General features: G+C 41.0%; 1 protein-coding gene across 3 annotated transcripts in view; it reads left to right on the top strand.

The window, feature by feature from the left end:
• The window catches only part of CEMIP2 (cell migration inducing hyaluronidase 2), a 191401-nt gene that overhangs the window by 103716 nt on the left and 70519 nt on the right, over positions 1-17166 (top strand). The gene's annotated exons all lie outside the window — the stretch shown is intronic.

The raw sequence follows: 17166 nt of genomic DNA, 5'->3' as shown, positions 1-17166 counted from the left end.
GACCCGTGTTCTGGATCTCCTCTCGTTTTACTTTCTCAGAGTATCAGTTTATCGGTGGCGCCTCCGACTCCCCTGTCTTTATTCTCTCTTTACGTGTTTTTATTTCCCTTTGGTCTACAATTATGCTTCACTATCTTCCAACTTAAAAAAAAGTCCTCCTTGATTTTCCATGACTTTCCCATTTCCATTATGCCTATTTATTCCTCCTTTAACAACACTGATTTCTGAAAACTTTTGTTGCTAAATGAAGAGCCATTAGGGTGAAAATCCGTTTCTGACCAGCTAATACATGCAGTGACATAACCCTTCACCATCAAATTCCTTAAAAGAGAAAGCTGCTAGTATGTTCTCCACTGTCTCCATCCACTCCCATGGTTGTTTGGTCTCTGCCTCTCTTAATTCACTAAGTTCTCTTGCCAAGAACATTGTCAGTTCACTGTGTGTGGGTAAGTACAGTGTTTTGACTTGGCTTCTTGGAAGTCATTCATAAAGCTGATTATTTCCACTTATTGAATGCCTTTCCTCCCTTGATTTCAATTTAGTTGAATGGACATTTATTGATGGGGTAGATAGGATGTACCAGAAACCAAACTAGGTGCCAGAGATATGGAGATGAGTAAGACTTGAACCCTGTTCTTGAGAGCTTTAAAGGCTGGAGATGGGGGGTATGGAGGAGACAGGGAAATTGTGCTTCAATAGAAGGGCATGGGCGCTGGGCTGTAACTCTGCTTATAAGCAAACAGAAAAAATAGGGTGGTGAGGTGGGGGGACACCAAGAGAAGGCTTTTCTGGAGAAGGTGGTACCTGAACTGAGTCTTGAAACTTGGGTATTAATATGGTTTCCAACTTTTCTTATTTCCTTTATATCTCTTTGGCTTTGTCTTTCCATGTCTCTTCTTTTTTGGTATTTATGTTCCTCAGGCTTGCTTCCTTGATTCTCTATTCTCTTCTCATTCTACTTATTCTTGACATGTGTCTCTGACCTTGATTGCCACTTATCCCCTCCTTAGATCTGTCTCTTGGACTCCAAACTAGATTTATTTCACCACCTCCCCCTCTCCCCCCAGCTTTGTTACAGAATCATTGATATATAACATTGTGTAAATTTAAGATACACAATGGAATGATTTGTGCACATACATATTGTAACATGTTTACCGCACCACTCTTTCTATCTGATCTGTATATTTTATGGGCAGTTCAACCTAAAATACCTAAAAATGGGTAACTATTTAATCCCTTACATCCACCTTCCTCCTGTGCTTCCTGTCAGCGAATGCCACTTTAATTTCTCTGTCTAGATGCCTAGGTCAAGCATTTAAGAATCAAGTTTGATCCTTCTGCCCCCCTTACTGCCCATGTCTATATGGATACTGAGAGTTATTGATTTGGCTACTTCATATCTCTTTAGCTCTCTAATTTTCTGCATTCCACTGCAATTGCCTTGGCTTAGACCGTCCTCATTTTCTGCCTGTTGTACTCACCTGCTAAGTAGTCTCTCTGTCTTCAGGCTTTCTCCCCTTTAAGTCTTTCCATATCCCTACCAAGCGACCTCTCCAAGAACAGATCTGGTCTCTTCATTCTCCTGATTAAGGTCCTTTGATCACTCCCCATTGCCATCAGGATGTTCCTGATTTCTAACAAAATCACACTGCATATGGTTCTCTGAGCATACCAGTCTCTGTTGTGGTTTTGTAATTATGCATATGCTGTTCCCTCTGTCTGGGACTTCCTTGTCCCCTTTCCTAGCTGACCATACCTCAGCCACTCAGTTGTCACTTCCAACTACCAAAGGCTTTCCTGTCTCTGTCTTTCCCAGTGTAGCTTACCCTGACCCACAGGCTCTGTAGCATCAGAAGTTTTGTATCTAGCATTTCTCACACCATACATTTATTGCTCCTTGGCTTGTTTGTATCTTCTGCTTAATCACTAGGGTCCTTGAGGCCAAGGACTGTGTTTTTGTCCTCTGTGGCCTCAGTTCCTAGAGTAGTGGCTGGCACAGAGGCATGAGACATGTACTCAACAGGTGTGTGTGTGAAGTGAATAAATGGATCTAGCCTCCTCTAAAAATTTCCCCATGGCTATCATCCTGGCCCTGGTTCCTTCTCAGTCTGCATTATAAAAATAAAGAAAAAGGGAAGTAATAGAAATAAGATAAAAAGATTTTTCAAAAAAATGTTGGACAAATGACTCTTGAATAAGTTTTTTATTTTTATAACAGTAAAAACTGACATCTTCAGCAAAACCACACAAAAAAATTCCTGTCAGACAAAATGGCATAAAGAATCAGAGAAGACTCTTTGGATAAATTAAAAAATAGCAACACAGGGAAACAAGTCCTGAGTAGTAAGTTTGAGGTTTACTTAAAGGCATATGTTTTAAGACAGTCATAGGTAATGCTTCACAAAGACTAGAAAGATATCTTTAATAATAAGCAGATGTACTTAACAATAATTCGAGCTAACATGTATGAGCTGCTAGACTGAATATTTCACATACATGATCTCAATTGGTGTTTACATGACACTGTGAAGTGTGTATAATTATGATGCCCAGGTTACTGATGAGAAAACTGTGGCCTTTGTCTGTATCCAAACCTAGTGCTTTCTGCCTTCCCATAAGGAGGTTTTTCCTCAGGGGGCAGAGCTCAGCTATCCAGGGAATGCATGGGCAGGGCTTTGTCTTCCAGGATAGAAACGTGCCTTGGCTGATGTGGCCCATGGCAACCTGGCTGCCTTTTGTGGATTGCCCTATTTAGGAGTCTTTGAGGAGAGGAATGCTCAGGGTCACATATAATAATGGACCAGAGGCTATGGAGGGAGGTAAAATTCTTGCTTAATCCCATCTACTATGGAAAACTTCCCTCTGAGGTCTCCAGGCCTGAGTGCTGAGAACCAGCTGCTTCTTCCAAATCAGGAAAAATGTAGCAGAACGAAGAGCCAGATTACCTGGGCAGAAGTCCCCACAGAGTCAGGACTAGAGCAGGAGGCCCACTTGTCACTCCTGGACACTCAGGTGGCTTAAACCGGACACATGTGTACGGGAGAAATAGGACCTGTTAGAAGGAAACGCACCTGCATACCTGAGTGATACCGAGACTAGGTGCACAAACCAGTCTTCAGTTATTTTGAGGCTCCCCCAAATCCCTGGTTCAGAGCTCAGCTCACAAGTAGATCCTCCACTGTATGTTCTTGATGATCTAGGAAGATTTTACAGACAACTCATTATCTGATTTAACCTTCACAAATTTCTCTCCGCTAGATGCCACTGATCCTCTTATAAAAATGAAAATATGGAGACTAAGACTAATGTGTTCAAAGCCATTCCAAAAATGAGGATTGCAGCTTGGTTCCCAGAGCAGCAGCCCTCATGGTCACAGGCTCAAAGGCTTGCCTCTTGCTGTCTTGTATTGGCCTACAGAGCCCACTGTTAACTATTCAGGACTTTTCAAGCTGGTTATTAGATTGTTCGTAGCTTGAAATCGCATGGTGTGAGCCGACCACAGAAATTTGTAAACCCTACCTGTCAGGGTGTCCCTCTATGTGCTGCAAGCCAGTTGCCAGAACTGGTTTAGTGGGTCTAACCTGTGAGTGCTCCCATGACTATCCCCAATCACAAGTGTTGCTATTAAGTGTGGGATCACAACCCACTTAACAGCAGCCTCCCTTCAAGCTTCCATGCACCTAAGACGTGGGACTGCTGTGATGTGCTCTTTCACAGGACTGGACTCCTGTGAGTAATTGATCCAGGGAGTAAACAGTAAAATTAGTGAGACACTTCTAAAGAGATGTTATTTTCCTTGCCTTTTATTTCTGTTGAAATACCATGAAACTTTGTCTGTCTTTGCAAGGTTGGTTGGTTGGTTGATTTTCTCCTTCCACTAGAATGTGAGTTCTCCGAGGGTGGAGACTGCATTTCTGCTGCTCCCGTGTTAGACAGTAGTGTGAAAGAGGATCAGAAAAATCTCTGTTCCTCAAACAAATACAGTAGAAACCAGCAATGAGTTCACCAGTAGCAAGCAAACAGGGAAATGGCTATAATCTCACTCTCTAACTGTGAGAACCTGGTAGCCGAAGAAAGAATTAGGAGAGTCTGTAGTCACGGTGCTTAGCATGGCTTCTCACCCACTTCCACCTTCCAGAAGCAGCACAAGGGGAAATAGGAGGTGAAGATTCTTTTTTTTTTTTTTTTTAATAAGAGAGGGAGAAGGGGGAGGGGCAGAGGAAGAGGGATAGAGAATCTTAAGCAGGCTCCACACCTAGCATGGAGCCCGACACGGGGCTCGATCTCACAACCTTAAGATCATGACCTGAGCTAAAATCAAGAGTCCGACATTCAACTGAGCCACTCATGTGCCCCAGTAGGTGAAAATTCTTATAAAATGTTTATAAATATTGCCAAATTTGTGGAGTAGCAGATGAAGGAAGTGAGTAGGCAGCATAGGAAGAAGTCTGGGCACCCTTGCCCCATGGGAATAGTTTTAGGGGAGATAGCACTCACAGGTAATGTGCATTTTATGATATTAAGGAAATTTCTGAAAAAATAGAACTTGTGTCTGCAAATTAAAGTTACCCAGAGCCCCAGCAGAGCTCTCCTCTTTTCCTTTGCGCCAGAGACTATGGGAAAATGAATCTAAAACAATAGTTACTCTTTAACCCATAACTCAGAGGAGAAAACAGTGCAGTGTCAAATGAGCTGCAAAGGTGTCAATGAGAACTGATTTGTATTCTATCTGAGCACAGAGAAGTTTGGTTAGAGCTGTCCCCCTTAAAGGTGGGTAAAAAAAAAAAGGCATGGTGCTAGATAGATTGAGAAGAAGGAAGGAAGGAAAAAGGGAAGTGGAAGAAAGGAAAAGAGAGTTGAAGGAAGAAAGGGGAAGGAGAAAATGAAGGGAGGACCAAAGGGGAAGGAAGGAAGGAAGGAAGGAAGGAAGGAAGGAAGGAAGGAAGGAAGGAGGGAAGGAAGAAGGATAGGCCCGAAGGAATAAGGAAATGAAAGGGAAAAAGGAAAGAAGGAAGGAAAGGGAAGGAGAGGGTGAAGAAGGGAAGGAGTGAGAACATAATAAGAATAAGACACAGATGAATAGTTCAGTCCATATTTCCATGGGTGCTTTGCATCTTTATGATGTATGAACAGGAATTCTTTTTAGAGGGGGGAGGGGCAGAAGGAGAGGGAGAATCTTAAGCAGGTTCCATGCTCATTGTGGAGCCCGATGAAGGGCTCAGTGTCACCGCCCTGAGATCATGACCCAAGCCGAATTCAAGAGTCCGTTGCATAACCCACTGAGCTACCCAGGCACCCCAGGCATTCTTTATTAGAACAGGAACATAAAAAATAAGGACTCAAGGACAGAATGGTAAAAAAACAACAGCATGAAATGCAGAAGATTTCAGAGCTAAGGGAACAAATTAAGGACCAAAACAACGTCATTACAAAACTTATGCATAAATTAGAGACAACAAAGAACAGTACACACAGCTGAAAATCAAATTACTTCCATAGAGAGAAAGCTGAAGATTTCAGAGTGCACCCAGAAGGAAAATGCAAGAGTTGAAAGCAATTAGAACAGAGTCTCACCACCACTGGGCTCCTGGCTCACTCTCAAGTCCAAATCCTACCAATTCTTCCACTTCACTGGGATTATCAGCCCAGTGACCTACCACGTTTCATAATTCATCAAGCTTTCTCGCCTCACTCCCACCGTATCCAGCTTAGATTTACTTAATGCATTCTTTGAAAGTAGGAGCAATACTTCTGTTGTTGTTTTATTTTATCTTTTTGGCAAATTCTCCCTGGAATGATAGCCTTTCTGGTATGGCTGGTGCTTGGTTTAAGGCAAGAGATACCCTCTATCAAAGGCTTTTATGCTATGGGCTGTCACTGCGGTCAACCCTGAGGAAATGAGGGTGTAAGTTCACTGCGTTGCCTCCCTCTCTTCTTTTATTATATTCACTTGCAAAACAAATAAAAACTAAAACAAAACTCTAAACAAAAACCCTACCATGATTAAATCCAACAATCTGCTGCTTTGAGCACCTGAATGAGGTTGGAGTAACTAATACAAATAGACTGGTCACAGTCCCACTTAAAATTTATGCCCATAATTATCAGAAGAGCATTTGACGCTTCCTGGCTTTCTTTGTGTGTTCTCCTTGCTCTCTAAATCTTCAAAATGATCTTTATATACTTTCCTCTCTCTCCTACAACCTTTAGTATCACTCTGTTCCTACACTCTCTTAGCTGATGGCTTCCCTTTACCTGATAAAAATATATGGTTGGTAATTTGGCTTCCTCCACCATAGATACTTGATTCTCATCCTTCCGGTGTCTTCAGCGGCAGAGTAGCCTCTCCTTCCTTCATGAATCACTTTCTTTTCTTGGCTTCTAGGACAACACCTACTTCTCCTTTCTCCCTAGCTCTTCCTTCTCAGTCTTCTTTATTGGATTCTCCTTTTCCCAACCTCCAGATGTGACTGTACCCAAAGGCTTAGTCCTGGGTCCACTTTTCTATCTACATTGGTGCCACGTTCAGTCCTCACATATGCTGTTTGTTTTGGGGTTAGAGAACTGGGCACAAATATTTCTTAAAGCTCAGATGATTTTGTTGCACAGTGAGGGTGGAAGACCACTGTCTACCCATGGTGATTTTCCTCCTGGTGTTAATTTTACTCATATGTTGGCCATTTCTAAATTTCTCTTTCCATTGAACTCTAGACTAGACATAGGTACCTCTTGTCTACTGGATTTCTGATAGATATCTGAAATGTGACACTCTGGACCCCTGTTCTCAATCCAACCTATTACTTCTCCAGCCTCGCCCATTTCAGTAAGCAGCACTAATTTTAACCCAGTTGCTCAAGTAGAACAAAACCAACCAACAAACCGATCAAACACACAGAGCATTAGAATTTGCCCTTGGTTCCATTTTTCTTCTTCCTCCACTGGTCATTCCATCTACTCGAGGAAGTTCCATCCATTTTATTTGCGATGTACATCCCAAAGACGTCACTCTCCATGTCTTCACTGTTACTACCCTAGTCCACATCATCATCTCTTGCCTGGATTACTAGTATTATCTCCTAGCTGGACTTTCTGCTCCTATTTTTTCATCCCACCTCTTCTTTCAATTCATCTTCTACGCATTAGTCAAATTGGTCTTCTAAAAATGTAAATCACTTCACATCCCTCTTCCGCCCTCTTGCTTATACCTTCTAAAGCTTTTACATTGCATTTTGAATTTCATCATCTGAAATTTTCTGTGTGAAATGACTTCTGACTATCTCTTACCTCATAGGCTCCTCTCCTACTCTCCCACTAAGCTGTAGCTACATTGACCTTCTTTCTGGTACTTAAAGAAGCCACACTTATTTTTGCCTTAGGCATTTTCTGTTCCTTCCATGTAGAAGGTTTCTCCTCTAAGGCCTTTTATTGATGGAGTCTTTTGAATTATTCAGGACTCAGCTTACATGTCACATCTAAAGAGACGCCTTTCTTTGCTAAAATAGCTTTTCCTCCTACTTATTCACCATGTATCCTTACATACGTAGCACTTACCACACACAGTCTGAGAAGTATCTGGTTTTGTTTTGCCTTGTTTATTTTCTTTCTCCCTCTTTAGAATGTAGGTTCTGCGAATGCAGGATCTTTTTTTTTTTTTTTTTTAAAGATTTTATTTATTTATTCGACAGAGATAGAGACAGCCAGCGAGAGAGGGAACATAGCAGGGGAGTGGGAGAGGAAGAGGCAGGCTCATAGCGGAGGAGCCTGATGTGGGGCTCGATCCCAGAACGGCCGGGATCACGCCCTGAGCGGAAGGCAGGCGCTCAACCGCTGTGCCACCCAGGCGCCCCTGCGAATGCAGGATCTTACCCATTTTTTTCATACTCATCTCCCCAGTGTCCAGATACCCCAAACATATGTATTGAATATACTCAGGAATGGAAAACCCATGGTAAAAATGATCAGTGTTCAGGGTTAGATACGTTTAAGTAGAAAGCCAGGACTGACTACTTGGAGGATTATAATTACAAAACAGATTTTAAGTATTAAAAATCTTGACAAAGTTAAAATAATAATATAACTTATGAAACTAAAAATGTGAATTACAAAAGGCAAATTTCCTTATTGTTCAGAGTAAGGAGTCGGTCTTAATTTCTTCTGTTAAATTCAAGAACAATTAAATTTTACATTAAAAAGATTGTATATAGAGTACAGTTTCATTTTACATTTTATACTCCCCACCCCCGCTACTTACTCATCTTCTTTTTGGATGAAAAAAAATGGTACAAAGAGAAAAAAGATGCTTATTTTGGGGTTGTGAGAGTACCAGTATTTTTTTTTTTTTTTTGCTTTCTTCTCTAATTTTCCCCCTATTACTTAAATTAAAAATAAATGATCATACATCAATGGAGTCATTGTGAAAAATAGTGAATGAGAGATGAAAAAGCACAATGAACATTTGTGGAGAACTTTACAAACTACAAGCTTACAAGCTACCTGTGAAGGACCGCACTGAAATAGGGATCGAACTAGAGAGATTTTTCTCTAGGATTTTGCTGGCTGGCTTCTTCTTTAAGAAGGGAGGTATTAGAATAAACCTGAATGCAGATTAAATGGACTCAGAAGCAAGAATGTGTGCATGTGGCGTCTTTGGGGAAGAGAGGCGATCTGTGGAGCGGGGGAGTCCCTTCCAGAGAAGAGCACAGTGAATGAGTTTCACAATCTATTTTGACCTAACCTTTGTTAGGAGATGGGTGATTTATCTACTGTAAAAGCGGGGGGGGACAGGAGAAGATGGGTGTGGGCAGATGCAGGAGGTTATGTTGATTTAGAATCAGTGGTGGGAAGTTGAGGGGTTTGATGGCTAATTCCTTGTATGACCTCTGTGAAGTTGGAGACAAGTCATTACTTGAGAATGCATGATGGATAGTGTAAGGAAATTGGAAACGGTATAAAAATAGTGGAAAACCTACTCCAAGAGAAAAACAGCAAGATTAATCGGCACTGCTGAGGGTTCAGGGCTGAGGTTGCTGATTTTAAATGTGAAGTGATAGCAATCTATTCAGTGGAGTGATTTTTCTCCAGCTTTGCTCGTCTGTTTGGGTGTAGGTAGGAGAATGTGGGCAGTTGAGTTCAGTCATGGTAGGTACTTTGAGAAAGAGGCCTAGGGAAGTTCAGGAGTTTACAGGAGGAGGAGGATTGTAATGGACTCCAAGATGATGAAGACAGAAGTGAAGAGACTCTCATGGATAAGGTGAAATTGGTTTGGCCTATGAGGTGAAAGATGTTGATGAGTTTGAAGGAATTTTGTTCCTGGGGCATTTGAGCTGTAGGTCTTCCTTTCACATACAGCAAAAATAGAGTAGCTGAAGCATTCATATTAAGGTCCTTGTCTTAGCTGCTCTGATGTAAAACTTTATGGTTTGGCACAAGCTACTTACTTGAGACTCTTTTTTTTTTTTTTTTTTTTTTTTTATCTGTAAATAAATGGGTTGAGAGGCAAGGGCCTCTTAAACTGAAGGGAGCACACAAAGTACCTGAGTATCATGTTTAAATACAGTTTCTGATTTAGTAGGTCTTAGGTAGGGTCTGAGGTTTTACATTTATAATAGGCAGCCATGTAATTTGATGCTGCTGGTCCAGGGATCACACTTTGAGTGCAAGGAACAGATAAAGTCTATAAGGCTTCAAAATTCTGATGATAAAATCTTGGACCTTGAAATATATTTCCCCCTCTTTCTTGTCTTCCATTTCTATGCTTTGCCAATTCATCTTGAAATCAAGTCTTTGGACACTTCTATAGTTTTCCCTTAACTGAGCAGGAAGTCAATAGAGAAAGATGCAAGCCCCGCAGAATGGCCAACGCCCAGCAACGGAAACGGAAGAGTTCTGATGACGTCTTACAGCTTGTGTCTGCCTGGGTGGGGGTAGGTGATACTGCCTTTTCCCAGGCATGGTGTGTCACATAGGAATGTACTATCATGCAGGAAATGGCTCCAATACAAACAGGGACGCCAGAGATCAGGCTTGAATGAGAGACTGATCACAGCAAATGGCACAGTACAGGCAGACACTTAGATCAATTTCCTTCCTTTGTTGTGTCAAAAGGCTTCACTGTGTCAGGCTTCCTTTCCTTAAAAAACATATGTTCCCAATCTCATATACAATACAAAGCTGACCATAAGTCCTCCTTTACTCCCCCAACTTTACGTTTCATTTCGTCTTAAAGCTAAGGACTACTGGAAGGTCAGCTGGTACCCACGTAGGGGAACCACCCTAAACTGTTCCCATATTGTGTATTTCCCATATGTAACCATCCCATTTCAAAAGGTCCCACCTACAGGGATGTGTTTCTCTGGACTGAACATGTTTTTTTTGCAGGCAATCAATTCACATTTCAATTATTAGAAAAATAACGAAGTGCTTTAACACTTGAATTGATGATTGAATATGATGTATTTGACCCAAAGGGAAAATTTGTTGTAAGGAGAAATAGATGAAGGAAAGGAGCATAACATTTTTGTAACAGCTGTAACTGTTTGAGGACAGATTTCTTTTAATGAGATGGGTGTTAGTGAACGTAGAAAATGCTGAGTATGAGTAATTGAGGGAAAAGTCAGAGTCAACGTTTCCTTTCCTTTCGGGATCTGTTTCAAAGGAGGAGGAAATCATTCTGAGAAGTACTTACTGGTTTATAGGGTGCAGGACACTGCCCACAGGCCAAGTTTACAAAAGAATTGAGAAAGACACATTCAGGATCTCAATGTCAGCTTCTAGCCTTTTGTCCTTTGGGGCACCCTGCCACCATTGAGACTGACAAAGGGGGCTGATGTTATCAAATGGCTCCTTTTTGCTTTCTGGAGCTGGATTGATGCCATATTTGAAGATGGCAAAACATAAAAAAGCAAGGGCCATTTTGCCTAAGGTCTGTCTGTTAGGTTTTCTTTAAATATCCTAATGCCATTCAAGAAATGTCTTGGAATATGTTTTACATTGTGCCTAAATCTAAGCCACTTTTATCTCCAGGAAGTGGTGGTGGGGTCTCACAAATGAAAGTAAGGGTGTTATTGGTAGCAGCCTTTTGCAGTGGGGCAGGCAATCCATGGAACTAGGAAAAGGACAGTCACAAAAGCCCATTTCCACAGGAAAAGAACACTGTGTGCAATAAACACAAATGAACTTGCTGCTGCCCCCTTCACCCCCATCCCGCCACCTTTTATCACACCTTCATACATACTGTTGAATCCACAGGCCATGGAATAAGGTAGATGACATCATTGAATAATTAGGTTGAAATAACATAAGAGGCCACTTTAATTATAAAGCCAGAGCTCATCAGTGCGTTGAAATGAGGAGAAAGGAATTGGAATAACCTCGCTTGAATTGCATTGTTACTATTTTGCAAAGCCAAAAAATTCCTAGGATTTTCACAATAGGCATTGTGGAGATTTTTTTTTTCAAAGGGGGTTTGTAGGGGTGTGTGTGAGTGGATTATAAAAGACTGCAAATTACTTTGAATAAAGAAGAATTTATATATTTTTTTAATGAAAAGGGTTTCTACTACGTGTAGCAAATTAAATTCCAGATGTTCATGGCTACAAAATCTCTACCAGATGTAGGAACTCATGGTGGCTAGGGATATTTATTGCAAGTAAGGCATTCAGCACCTGTTTCAAGAGACCTCCCCCTTACCTTTTCATGTGTGCTAGCATGTTAATTATCAGGAGTGACGAGATATTTAGCCTCCATAATTAAAGAGGCAAGGAACGTTTCTAAAATTTTAGAGTAAAATTAATTATTTTACTCTAAATGCCAGTTAAGTAAATAACTACAGTGGTTCTTCTGGGACATTTTTGAAAATTCATTAATCACACTGTTTCAAAATAGGGGATCCGTTTTGGGAAGTTAATTCAGAGTGGAAAAAAGGACTTCAGATCACATAATCCAGCCCAAAAGAAAGACACTGACTTTCAGCAGCCCCGATTGCTGCTTTAAGGTAACCCGTTTGCTAGAGAGTCCTTATTCTAGAGCCTCCCCGTGTATGATCCGCGGTGTTGCTACTGCCTTTCCGATTGCGTAAGAGCAAACCAGGGCTGTGTTCTCAGCACACTTCCATCAGCAGAGCTGGACCGCCCCAGGCTGCTGGAGGTGGGTCCTGAAGCGGGCCACTTCCCCCTCCGCAGTCACACAGCAATCTGAATGTCTGCGTGAGCTGCAGTCTGGGATGCATGTTAAAAATATGAGTTAATTAAGATCACTCTCTACTACTTCGGAGTGAAGGTTTCAGTCTTTACTAAATCGGTCACAAAGTAAGCCACATGTAATGGTCGTCATTGTCTTTGGGATTTGTCGCTTGCTATGGAGGTTGGAGCAAGAGGAGAGAAATGAGGCATTTTTTTGAAGCTCACACTGCCATACATTCCCTCACACACACATCCTCTCTTCCGATCTGCGGCCCCTTTAGATGGTAAAACAAATTACCTTTTTATGAACTTGTTTTGCCTCCTGAGGTCTGCCCTTATGAATTTAGCTGGGATTGATGTTTTCTGTTTTTTTTAATAGATCGATTTTTAGGTTCACAACAAAACTGAGCATAAAGTAGGAGAGTGCCCGTATATACATCATCCCTCCCCCTCCCCAGTGCTGCCCCCTCTACTGTCATCATCCCCCACCAAAGTGGTACACTTGTTACAATCACAAACCTGTGTTGACACACCATTATCACCCAAAGTCCGCAGCTGACAGTTCCCTCTTGCTGTTGTACTTTCTGTGGATTTGGACAAATGTATAATGCCATGTATCCACCAGAGTGGTTTCTGCCCTGTTCATTCCTCCCTTCTCACCCCTGGGAACCCCTGATCTTTTTCTGTCTCATGGTTTTACCTTTTTCAGAACATCATGCAGTTGGAATCATTGTGGTACATACACTGTTCAAGTTGGCTTCTTTCCTGTAGTCATATGTGGTTAAGTTTCATCCATGTCTTTCATGGCCGAATTTCTTTTCATCCACATAAAATGTTGGGATGGGAGAATGAAAACACATAGTAGCTTGCCAGGAAGTCGAGGCTCCAGTGATGAAGTCATTCTATGAAAAGGCCCTAGGCTAACCCACCTTGGATTTTGATAGCCCACCAGTCAACCTGGAAAGCTTTTATATGCTGGTTAGCCTAACGCTATTTTGCCATGTGATGTTCACATGCGTTTGCTGTCCCTTGGTGCTCCCTTATGCTCCCAAACCAATAAACATAAGAATCCAATGAGACTCAAAATGGATTATATTAGGTCAAGAGGATATTTATTCATTTCTACAAATTAAAAGGTATAGAGAGTGGTTTTTTTTTAAAAAATATAAACGAGACTAGAGTAGTTTGTCTTCTGATTCCAGCTTCCTGTTTCAGCAGAGGGCACTCCGACCTTACCTAGAGCCCAGTGTTTTTTCATTTGACCAGTTTGGGAAAGTAACTAGCTTATCAGATCCGTCCTTTGGTTTAACTGTCAGCAGTGAGAGTACTGTTGAAGTAGAACCACGTGCATCGAACTAGGGCCCAGCCCTACCCTGTGTGATCCTGAGGTCTTTCATTCATCTCTACCCTACAGCCCCTACTGTTCTGTTCTCTAGTGTAATCCATGCATTTACATGTCACCTTTCTGACTAGTCTGTCAACTCCTTGGGGCTGGTACCCACACATTTCATCCTAGCACAATGCCCGGCACAGACTACACACTCAACAAATGTCTATTGAATAAATAAATAAAAAAAAAAGAGTGGAGTCTGAGGGGACTGTAATGAATGCAGGATGTGCCTGTGTTTGATGTTTCTATAGAAGCTACTATTTGGCCTATGGATTCAGTAGTGTTCCTGGTTGAGGTCATATCCATGCTCCATATTGCTCTATGTCAAGAGGCAAAAATGGCATTGGCCTTAGACCCAGGGTGGAAGCACCCACTGTATCACCCCCTTCAGCATGGCATTATGTTTGATCCCCATAATGGTTTGGCCCCAGCAAATCATGTAGGTAAATCAATGCTAGTTCTCCTAGCAGAGTTTGGACTGACAAAAGCCCAAGACAAATCCAGCTTGTGAATGTGCATGTACCCTTCCCCGGTCATAAAATGTCCCCGTCTTCCCCTCTGAATCTCAAAATTTTAACCACACAGTCACCAGCTCAAATGCCACCTCTCACAGAGTTCTGTTTCAGGCTACCAGGAACCTTTCTGCCCGGTCTCCTATAGCAGTGAAAACTTTGAACAACCCTTGCAGCACTTAGCAAGTTCTCTCTTGCCTTATAATTTTTCATATGTATGTCTTATCTTCTAGAGCTTTATCTCCTGTAGGAAGGAACTTGACATTTTTTTGAGTGCCAACTGCATGTGTTATTTCATTTAATCCTGGCAACATTTCAGTGGCAAATAACCACCCTCAGCTTGCTGATGAACTGGAGCTCAGATAAGTGAGTTATCTTGACTGTTATCACCGGGCTAGCAAATGATGGAGCCAGATTTTAAGACCAGTTTGATGCCAAAGTCCACGTTCTTTCCATTACATTATGCTGCTTACAACCCCGAGAGAGCTGAGCCTTAACAAGTTGAGGGAGGTAGAGCCCCTTTTTACTTTGCCCTGTTTGTAGGCCTCCAAAAGCATTATGATTTTCTTATTTCACTGTCATGACAAACTGCTCACAGAAGAGAATCTGTAGACTGTCATTCATATTATTTATATGTTTAAATTTTAAAAATTGATATGTAATCTATATGAAGTAAAACACCGAAGTCTTAAAATGTGCAGCTTGGTGAGGCTTTTTTTTTTTTTTTTTTTTTTGCATATTGTGCAGGAAAGAGTTAGCCGAGAAGACTTGAATGCTATCCTTAAAAAGGCTTGCTTGCAAGGTTGCTAGGAATTTGAATTTTGAGAGGGTTTGTGTTGTTTTCTGGTAAGAGTGGCTCATTGTAGGGGTGCCTGGGTGGCTGTTGGAAGAGCATACGACTCTTGATCTCAGGGTTGTGAGTTTGAGTCTCACATTTGGTATAGGGATTGCTAATTAGTAAATAAAACGAATTTAAATTTTTTAAAAGAGTGGCTCATTGTGTATTTGTGGGAACAATATGGTTTATGCTGAAGATTTGCTTTTCTTCTGAGAGTTTGTAATTTGGTACATGCTAGGCAGAAGCTACCTCTGTGACTAGTTCCCAGTAAAAATCTTAGCACTAAGTCTTCAATGGGTTTCCCTCAGAGACAGCACTTCACACATACCACATTTATTGCTGTAGGAATTAACAGCATCCTGTGTGACTTCACTGGGACTCTTAGAGTCTTGCTTCTGGTTTACTCTGAACTTTGCCACATGTGCTTTTTCTCTTTGCTGATTTTACTTTGCATCCTTTTTTTTTTTTTTTGTAATACATTATAACCATGCTTGTGACTCTATACTGAGTCCTTTGAGGCCTCCTTGTAAACCATTGAACTTGGGAGTGGTCTTGCAGTCTCCTGACTCACATACACACACCTGTGTAACCATCAAACAGATCAATATATAGAAATTTCTATCATGCCAGAAAGTTTCCTCATGCTTCTTTCCAGTAAAAACCCTTACTTCCAAAAAGAGGTAACAATTAGTCCAACTTCTACTGCTGGAGATTGGTTTTGCCTGTTCTTGAATTTCAAATTAGTGGATCATAAGATAATTATATATATGCTTGTGCCTGATTTCTTCCACTCAAAGTAATGTTTTTTGAGATTAATAAAAAATATCCAATACAATATCCAGCCTCTTTAAATCTTATGGCAATTCATATCTATACACCACAATTTATACTTTCTTCTGTGGATGGACATTTGTGTTGTTTCCAGATTTTGGCTATTATAAATTATAGCTGTGATGAACATTCTTGTATAAATCTTTGTGAGAACATATGCATTCATTTCTCTTGGAAAATACATCTTGGAGCCAAATTGTTGGATCATAGGGCAGATGCATTTTTACCTGTATTAGAAACTGCAAAGCAGTTTTCTAAAGCAGCTGTATCACTTTACATTCCCATCACCAGTGTATAAGAGTTTGTCACCACATCCTTGCTAGTGCTTGGTATCATTAGTCTTTTTGATTTTAGCTGTTCTAGTGTGTGTGGGGGGTGAAGTCATATTTTGCTGTGGCTTAAATTTGACTTTCTGATGATTAGTGACACTGGGCATTTTTTCCACATTATTATTGGCCATTTGGATATCTTCTTTTGTGGTGGGATTTATGTTACATTTTGAAATGATTTAAAAATTTTTTTCATATTTTGTCCTTAGCTCTATCACCTCATTTCTGAGTTTTTTTTCATTCTGATTGATGATGATTTGTTGGTTTGTGGCCACCCACACTTTCCAGTCAATATATATTGGCAGGGTGCCTGGGTGGTGTAGTCCGCTGAGTGGCCAACTCTTGGTTTTGTCTCAGGTCTGATCTCAGGGTCATGATCTCAAGATCATACTCTATCATGAAAAAATCTCCATTAGTTCATTTGAAAAATATTAAGTTATAGTTTTCATCTGTTCTGTGGTCTTTTTTTCTGGTGAGCTTTCATTATCTACAGAGATATTTTCCTGTGCCTAGTTTTCTATTTTCTTATAAAAATGTATAAAATTCAACTGTAATTCCTTTCTGTTGCTCATTTTCACATGAGATTAGTTTTTCTCAACTTTTGGGGGGAAGGATGGGTCAGGATTGCTTGTCTAGCTTGATTGCTACAGAGTTCCTTCTTTCTGTTATTTTATTGTTTTTGTAAAAAAAAAATGGTGTCATAATTCTAGAGCTCTTCTGGTTTTATTCCTCATCCCCACTTTCTTTGGACCTTCTCTTTTGTTCCTCCTTTTCTTTGTCAAATTAGGTTATATCCCCGCAGTTTCTCCCTAGTGCTGAGCTTTGTCCTGGAATAGCACTTTGGCAAGTTCACTTCCATAGTTAAGTCCCAGATTAATCCAGCTTCTTAAAATCTTCCTGCCATCTCATTGCACTCACCTGTGAACAACCCTTCCAGTTCAGCTGTGGTCCTCAAATTGGCCACCCACACTTTCCAGTCAATATATATTGGCAGGGTGCCTGGGTGGTGTAGTCCGCTGAGTGGCCAACTCTTGGTTTTGTCTCAGGTCTGATCTCAGGGTCATGAGATCGAGCCCTGTGTTGG

This window comes from Ursus arctos, unplaced genomic scaffold (assembly GCF_023065955.2).
Source record: "Ursus arctos isolate Adak ecotype North America unplaced genomic scaffold, UrsArc2.0 scaffold_33, whole genome shotgun sequence".
Taxonomy (NCBI): Eukaryota; Metazoa; Chordata; class Mammalia; order Carnivora; family Ursidae; genus Ursus; species Ursus arctos.
The sequence above is the reverse complement of the archived record's forward strand: the minus strand, read 5'-3'. Positions and strand labels throughout refer to the sequence as shown.